This window comes from Solanum tuberosum, unplaced genomic scaffold (assembly GCF_000226075.1).
Source record: "Solanum tuberosum cultivar DM 1-3 516 R44 unplaced genomic scaffold, SolTub_3.0 scf00001, whole genome shotgun sequence".
Classification (NCBI taxonomy): Eukaryota; Viridiplantae; Streptophyta; class Magnoliopsida; order Solanales; family Solanaceae; genus Solanum; species Solanum tuberosum.
In genome coordinates this window covers 4,473,473-4,482,649 of record NW_006238927.1, presented here as the reverse complement: position 1 = coordinate 4,482,649, position 9,177 = coordinate 4,473,473, and positions in this window count along the sequence as shown.

Sequence of the window (9,177 nt, the reverse complement as noted above, 5' to 3'; positions counted from 1 at the left end):
TATATATATGTATGTATGTATATGTTTGTTATCTTTGATTTTAACATCTCCCTATTAAAATTACTTGTACTAATTTTATTATAATTTTCTTTTATGTAATTTGTTAATTTTTCAAGTCACGAAATTCCTACGTTTCTCAAGATATAATTTTCAGCTAAATTTGTAGCAAAAAAATCCTTAAATATTTTCCCAAGTAATAAAATTCTTAGGTAAATCCCCAAAAAAATTCGCAACAAATTAATCCCCAAATAATTTTCCAAGTAATGAAATCCCCAGGTCAATCCCCAAATATAAATCCCTAGCAAATTTCACAACAATTAATCCCCAAATAATTTCCCAAGTAATAAAATTCCTAGATAAATCCCCAACAAATTTCATAGCAACTAATCCCCAAATAATTTCCCAAGTAATAAAATTCCTAGATAAATCCCCAACAAATTTCATAGCAACTAATCCCCAAATAATTTCCCAAGTAATAAAATTCCCAAATAAATTTTTACCAAAATATCTCCAGAAAAATCTGTAGGATGGATTACCTAGGGATTTTTCTATGGAATAAAAAAATGATTTTAAAATATTTTTTGGTTCATGTACTTGCGGATTAAGCTAGAGATAATGTACTTGACATTACTTTTCCCCAGGTAATACCGCAAGTTCATGTTTCGCGCAAAATGGCACAAAATTTACTTGCGGAAGTATTTGGGAATATACATTTTGTAGGTAATATATTCTAATATTTAGGAATTTAAAACTTTTGCAAGAAAATCCGCATGAAATAGTTGCGAAAATTTTCCCTAGGAAAACTTTTCATGTAATTCACAGTTTTCTTGTAGGGTAGTACGGAAAGAAGAGGGAAAAGGTGGAAGAACTGGCGTCCCTGGCGCTCTGAGAGGTGCGCGGGGCCAGCCCTGAAATTTCAGAGACTGACTTAGGGAGCTCTGGCTGGAGCGGAGCCCCAGAGGTCAAATTTTAGGATCTGTTTTGGGGCGCGCTGAGAGGCACGGCGCCCCAGTCCCTTCCCCAAATTTTTGACGAAATTTCTTCTTCGTTTTTCAACTCTAAACCCTCTAATTCACTTGGTTCTTTCCCCAAACACTTGGAATCGACTATATGCTCAAAATACATAAGATTCTACTCGAAAACACACCTAATTGCATGAATCAAACTCGAGAAACTTCAATAACAAGCACCCACAAGATTTCAAACGAATTTGATCAAGAACTCGTAAACTTGTCTTTCAAAATAATACAATTACACTAAATTGAATCATGATTGTCGCGTGGGTGAACTAACCCAACGCTATGTGATTTCACATACCTCGTAGGGATTAACCCTTGGCGAAATCCACACGCAATTATCCAAGAAATCGACGAATCCTTGCTTCTTCTCCTCTTTTCTCCTCTTCTTTTCTCTTCTCTCAAAACCCTAACTCTTTTCCAAAAGCGTAAACTAACCAAGTTTAGTTTAGACCCCTGAGTAATTACCAAAAACGAAATTAAAATAATAGGATATGGAAAAGACCATAATGCCCTTCTAAAATACGGATTGGACTTTCCTTATCCAAACAACACAACTTCAAATGGGCATATCTCACTCATACGAACTCGAAATCGCGCAAACTCGGCGGTGTTGGAAAGATAATTCTAAGTTCTTTCCTACGGTATCTGGAAGCACTCGTAAAACATCTTGAGCTAGGAATTATGATCGTTTGAAGTTGACCAAAAACTCATTATTAACTTAACCAATTTTTCAGATTTTTCATTCTTTCCAGAAATGACTATTTCCAATTCTATCTCTTTCTAGTTCATTCAAATAGCAAGGTGTTACAGTGCATGCCGTTTATTTTTTGTTAGATTCATTAGAATGATTAATATTTTAAAAAAAATATGCATGTAATTATTAATTAAAAAATGATGACTCAGATGATTAGGATTTTATCATAAAAAATGATCATTTATTTAATAACAAATAATTCAGAAATATTTAAAAAATTGTGAACATCATCCCAAAATTGTAGTCTACCTTAGATTGTTACGCCAACATACTATCCGAATTCAGTTCACTAAAAATACAATGAAGATTTATCATAAGAAAAAAACTCTAACAAAAAATAACATGAAAAGAAGTAATAGCTAAACTGTGACTCACTCTTCCATAGATATATTGTATGCCCATCTATTGTCCATTAACAGTTACAAATATTTTAGTATCTTTCTGTGCCATCATACCGTTTCATGCAAGATATTAGAGAAGATCTAGAAAATTTCCATTTCAAGAGAAAATTTAGAATGAACTCTTAAATATCTGTACCTAATACACATCATGGGTTTGGAAATTATCTTCTTCACCACAATCAAAATAAATATGACAATTATCGTGTCAAGACACTATCATCGACCTGTTGTAACTATTCCAAACAACTGAAATATATTCACAAATTTTGGTACCACTTTATTGTTATGATGCCTTGAAATTATATTGACAGATTCTTATTCATTAATATCAAAAAAGTGGATGTCTGCTTTCTTGTTCTTTTAAGTGCTCTTGATATGTTTTGTTTTTTTCTTTTTGTCTCTCTTAAATAACCATATACTTTAATAAATTTGGAAGATGAAGCAATTAAGGTTAAATGAAATGGCTATAGAAACGGTTGAAAGGTCAAACAATAATCTTCTCATTTACCCTAAGAATTGTAATTGAATGTTTGTTCATTCTTTTAGTAATTGAAATGTACGATTTTTTTTTCTTATAAACATGTTATTGAAATAATATTGTAGTAAAGAATAAAATTTTCTTTCAAGGTCATTTTTGTAATCAAACTTTAAGTTTAGAATCTTTTCACTTTTAATTTAACTAGATTCACCGCATGTGCGGTTCACGTTATGCCTAGTCTCCAGATCCATATACACATAAAATTGTATATGTAAGGTATGTTTCATGAGTACGAAATATAGGTTTCTCAATAATTTTTCATCACGCCAGACTTAGTGTCTGGCTTAGGTTTGCTTCTTGTTTGTAGGGAAGATATCAAAGAACGTCTCATTCAAACTTTCTTATTAATTGTACAGTGTTTTATAGGCGTACGTTGTAGTCAGTTTGTTAGTAACTAATTTGCGCACGAATTAACATTTTGCCCTCTTTGTTATGCCGTGTCCTGAAATAAATGTCCCCTTCAAAGAGTCCCAAATCATTGTAACCAAAATTTAAATAACATATTCTACACAAAATAACGTCTTACTTGGTAGTTCTCAGGTGTTGTTCATATCATCTTGTCTTCCCCCGAGCCTATGAATACATCCAATTAAACTTTTATGAGCTTCCTATTGTGCGTTATGTTTTCTTGTATTTCATTACTTCCAAACTTGGTATGTATAGAGATCCTGTCTTTTGCATCTGTTTGTTGAGTGACGTCTGAAATTTAATAGCTCGTCAAAATATGTTTTACCGCCATGTTGGAAGTTGTCCATTTTGCTGGTGGTTCATGGAACATGGGATAGTAGGATGGATTAGTCTTATTTTGACCAAAATAGAACATCAATATGAATAGGTCAATGACTGGGGAAAACATCGATCAAACAAAGGCCATTTGGCTTATTATGTAGCATGTTACATATATTACAATTTGGTTGAGGAAGCCTATGTTGACAATTTATGATTTAGTAACTAGTAGAATCTATATTAGAAGGGCTGAATAACTTATGGTGCATCTGTGTTATGGAAAATACACTTAAAAAATGTTATGCCTAAGATGGAATGTTTCGAGGAGGGAAAATGTTTCCAAATGGCTTACATGCTATAACATAATATTTATATAAAATCAAATATTTTGGCATTCATTCATTGTATAGTATGGATTTTGCTAACTTAAACCCCTCAATTCTCTGAAGGATTAGTTGTATCTGTTCTTTTGACGTTTAATATCAGAGGAATCCTGTAATTGATAAATTTTGAGGGGTCAAACATGGACGTAATACTAACTATGAACGATTATTTTTGTAACTATCCAAAGTCTAGAAACATTGAAAGTCATAAGCTCAAACACTCACTTACTTTTTCACTCGATCAACATCGTTGAGAAAACTTTTAAAGTCAATGTGTACTTCTATGATACACATGTCCATATAAAAAAAAAAATTGTCAATTTCCTTTTCTCATTCTTCTTTCTCCGTAGGTAGAGGTTCCTCGTATTCAAACTTGAATACTAAAGGAAGTGTTTAATCGAAAGGAACCAACAAGTTCCTAGACTGAACTTTTTCCTCTTTTTACCTCCAGAATGTTCCACATCCCTCTTTTACTTCCACTATTAAAATCTTCTCCAACATTCACATTTGTAGGATAATAAAAATCTTAAAGTATATTCCTCCCATAAACTTCAAATTTCTCTCAAACTCCTTGTCATCACTTAGAAGAATTGGGCCTTTACTATTTTTTCCACCATCAACAACAAGTGGAGGACTCTTCAATTGGAGATCCACAAAGATAGGCCATTCCGTGTGAGTTCCATTGTCCACCCAAGATACACATCCACCTTCACAATATGATAATTCCCCTTTTCTAGACTCAGGATGGTTACAATGTTGACACATACTTGTTGAAATAGAGGCATCCCCTGAATCCATAAATATGCACCTGAGTCAAATTGCATAACCATTAGCACACTAAAAAACCAATCATAAAATAATTTAGTTTGTTTTAAAGGACAAATATTTTTAGTAAGGGCGATAAGTACTTTGAGAAAGAGGAAGTAGTACTTAAAGAATAGTGTGAAATACTATTGTGACCAAAATGTCATAATTCAACACATAATAACAAATGATAATAGCATGTATGGTATTGAATTTATTGATAAATTTTGATTTTGGTACTTGACGAAAATATGTAACTAAGACAAATAATTTGAAACAATAATGTAAGTTTAGTGATTAATATATACATTAAAGTTTATTCAAGTAGTCAACCAATTTTTTTATAATTATATTTTATTTTAAAATATAAAATATCTGATTGTATCATTACATTGGTAAAACCAAAACTAACACTTGAATTACAACGTAGGGTGTGTTTCTAATGAAGGAAAACGTGTTACATAAAAAATATTCTCTAGAAAAATAATTGAGTTTCTTATTTATTTTCTTTTGTTAAGAAAAATACATGATTAGGTTATTTTTCATTTGGGTTAGGTTCGGAGGGGTAAAAAAAAATGGGTGGGGTAATTTATTAAAGTTACGAACATTTTTGAAATTTAAAAAAAAAAAAAATTAGGATTTTTTTAATTTAGTAAAATACATGTGTTAACGAACATGGTAAATAAGAAGCATTAGTTCACCGATGGGGTATATATGCACCATTTTTTTTTACCAAGGGTTATATTTGTTGTACATCACAAAGTTTGGGGCAAATTATAGGGTTAAGACTAACATAAATGAATTGTAAATACTTTAGTTATCATAAATAACATACATCAATTAGTAGGGTTGTTTATTTCCTTCTTGATCCAAAGCTCTTTTAAAGTTGAAAATCTAATGAGTCAACTCCAAATCTTCATATCTTCATTACATCAACAGAAGAAAAGATGTGTTCTGGTGGGGGCATTTATTTTCTATTGTCTTCCTCTATGGTAGATTAGCTGGGATACCGACGAGGTTCTAGTTTATGCTATGGAAGATGTAAGTGATTCAAGTAGGCTCTCTCTCATTTATAGTTAGGAAACCCTTGTGATTACCTCTCGAAACAAGGCTAAATTTAGGCATGTCAAGTTGGTCTTCTTGTGGTGGGCTTTTCATCGTAAGGCCCGTTGACCTATCTAGGTATGTTTTTCACGATATATAGGCCTCACAATGAGAAGCCCGCAACAAGAAGATCAACTTGACAGGGCCAAAGTTAGGCTCGTGTCAAGACGTAATCACAAGGATTTCCCAACAATAAATGTGAGAGAGCCTATTTGAATGACTTACATCAGCCGTAGCATAAACTAACGCCTTTCAGGTCTCCCACCAATCTACCATAGAGGACAACAATAGAAAATAAATCCCCCCAACAAGAACATCTTTTCTTCTTTGATGTAATAGTGATAGGAAGATTTGTAGTTGACCCGTTAGATTTTCAACTTTAAATAAGATTTGGATCATGAAGGCAATAATCAGCCCTACTAATTGAGGTATGTTATTTATGAGAACTAAAGTATTTACAATTCATTTATGCTAGTCCTTATCCTAGAATTTGTCCCAAACTTTGCGATGTAGAGCGGATATGCCCCTTGTTAAAAAATATGGTACATTTATATGCCAGTTAACTGATAGTTTTTATTTAACATGTTCTTTAACAAATCTATTTTATTAAATTGAAACGAGAATCCAAAAAAATATTTTTTAATATTCCAAAAATGTTACCCCTCCAGATCTAACCCAAATGAAAAATAACCCAATCATGTATTTTTCTAAACACAAGAAAATAAATAAGAAACTCATTTATTTTTCTAGAAAATATGTTTTCATGCAACACTTTTTCCTTCTTTAGAGACACACCTTGCGTTGTAGTTCATGTTTCACCTTTTGGTTTACCAATGTAATGACACAATCATATATTATAGATTTTAAAATAAAATTAATTATAAAAATTAGTTGACTACATGAAGAAACTTTAATGTGTATATAAATCACTAAAATTGCATTATTGTTTCAATTTATTCGTCTTAGTTACATATTTCGCAAGTACCAAAATAAAAAAGTTATTAATAAATTCAATACCATACGTGTTATTATCCTTTATAATTAAGTTTTGAATTATGACATTTTGGTCACAACAGTGTTTCACAGTATTCTTTTAGTACTACTTCGTCTTTCTCTTGTCGCCCTTAATAAAATTATTTGTCCTCTAAAAATACTAAATAATTTTCTGAATGTATTTTTAGTGTGCTAATGGTTATGCAATTTGACTCAGGTACGTATTTACGGGTTCAGGGGATGCCTCTATTTCAAGAAGCTTGTGTCCACATTGTAACCATCTTGTGTCTAGCAAAGGGGAATTCAAAACTTCTAAAGGGGGTGTGTAACTTTTGTGGACAATGAGACTCACACGGAATTGCCTATCTTTGTGGATCTCCAATTGGGGAGTCATCCACTTGCCGTTGAAGGTGAAAAGCACAACAAAGACCCGATTCTTCTATGTGATGATGAGGAGTCTGAGAGGACTGTGAAATTGATGGGAAAAATATTCTTGAAGATTTTGATTATCCTATGAATGTTCATATTGGAGAAGATGTTCATAGTTGAAGGAAAAGAAGGATTGGGGAGCCTTTTGGAGGTGACAAGATGAAAAAGATCAGTCCAGGATTTTGTAGGTTCCTGTCTAAGAAACACTTCATTTAGTAATGAAGTTGGAAGACGAGGAACCTCTACCTCTGGAGAAAGAAGAATGGGAATAGGAAATTGACAATCTTTTTGTTGATATGGACATGCGAATCATGGAAGTACAAGTTGGATTTACAATTTCACCTGTTTCGGCAATAAACAGTGAAAAAATAAGTGATTATCAGATAGGGAACCGCCAACTAGATCTAGATGAAAAAATTGGACTCGTCTGTTTAGTTTGTTTGATTTTTGAGGTCAAGTACATATTACCTATATTTGTACGTATACGATTTTGGACTCATTTGTTTAGTTAGTATTTGATAAGACAAAACTCATATACTTACAAAAGGAGGGAAAGTGTACTGTCTCTCCAAATGCACATATGAACAAACTAAACAGATGGGTCCAATTTATTCCTCTAGATCAAGATGGTGGTTCCCTATCTGACTTAATAGTCCACTCTGCATCGACGAAACTGATTGATTCGTAAGAAAAAATGTGATTCCAAGACAGACATGGACATTTCAACAAATATATCTTCAATTTCCTTTTCCCCTTCTTCTTTAACCGGGGGAATAGTTTCCTCATTTTTAAATTAGAATATTAAAGGAAGTATCTAATTGACAAAAGACATGTTCCTTCCCTTCTGGAGTACTTAGTTTATTATGATCATCAATATTTTTTATTGAATAAACAATGAACTTCAGAAACTCAGTCTCTTCAATAATTTTCTTCAAAAGTCTATTCTGACCAGAATGTCATCATTCAAAACTTAATTACAAAGGATAATATTGTATGTTTGGTATTTGAGTTAGTGACAAATATTGATTCTAATACTTGTGATATAGGACTCGGTATATTTGATCTTTTACTAACAAAAAAATGTTCTTTTATAGGAAATATGTCATATTTGGACTACTTCTAGATGTATTATCATCAATTATTGAAGAAATAATGCAAGTTTAACATAACAAATGAATAATTAAATGATGGCACAAACTTAATAAATCGGAATCATCTATTCAGTTTGTCCACATGTGATTTTGTAGGTCAAGTACATCATCCCTAATTTTGTAAGTATACGAGTTTTGTTCTATCACACACACTTCTTTTGTTATTTTTTCTGCTTCTCACATGTTCTACTTAATCTAAGTTTATGAAAGTTTTGTCTATAACTTTGACATGCCAATTAAAAAGATATGCTCTTCGGTTTATATTTTGTTCACTCTTACAATTTTGACACTTATGTGTCATTTGCAGGCTATCAGATCTCTAAGAGGGCATGGATGAAAATATTTCAGAGGGTCGCCATCACTCTTGGATATTGATGGCTTTAGAGCTTCTGATGCAAACAATGTTTTTCCTATTTATGGAGAAGGAAATGTGTGGGATTTAAACTCCCCAAATGTCAAAGCGACTTTGTATCCTCGTGGAGGATTTGAGTTCATGTGGAAAAGCATTACTGGAGATATAACTCTTGAGAGACTGAGAGATCCCCTATCTACTAGGGAGGGAGGATGCATAATATCACATCCACCTTGCATCGGAAAAAACCAAACCCACCATAGTATTTCTTCAGTTATATCTGAAGATGTTTCCAAAGTATCGGCATGTAATCACTTCTCCATTCAGTTTGCTACTTAACTATGCAGTCGTGTTCCAGAAATGGGAGGTGGACATTCCCTTCTGCATAGAAGAATGATGTCCACCTCCCATTTCATAAACTTGGCTTCCTAGTTAAGAAGAAAACTGGAAGGATCTATGATTATATGCCAACAGTGTGGGAAGAGCATCAGAAATGATTGAAGAAACACTATGGTGAGTCAGG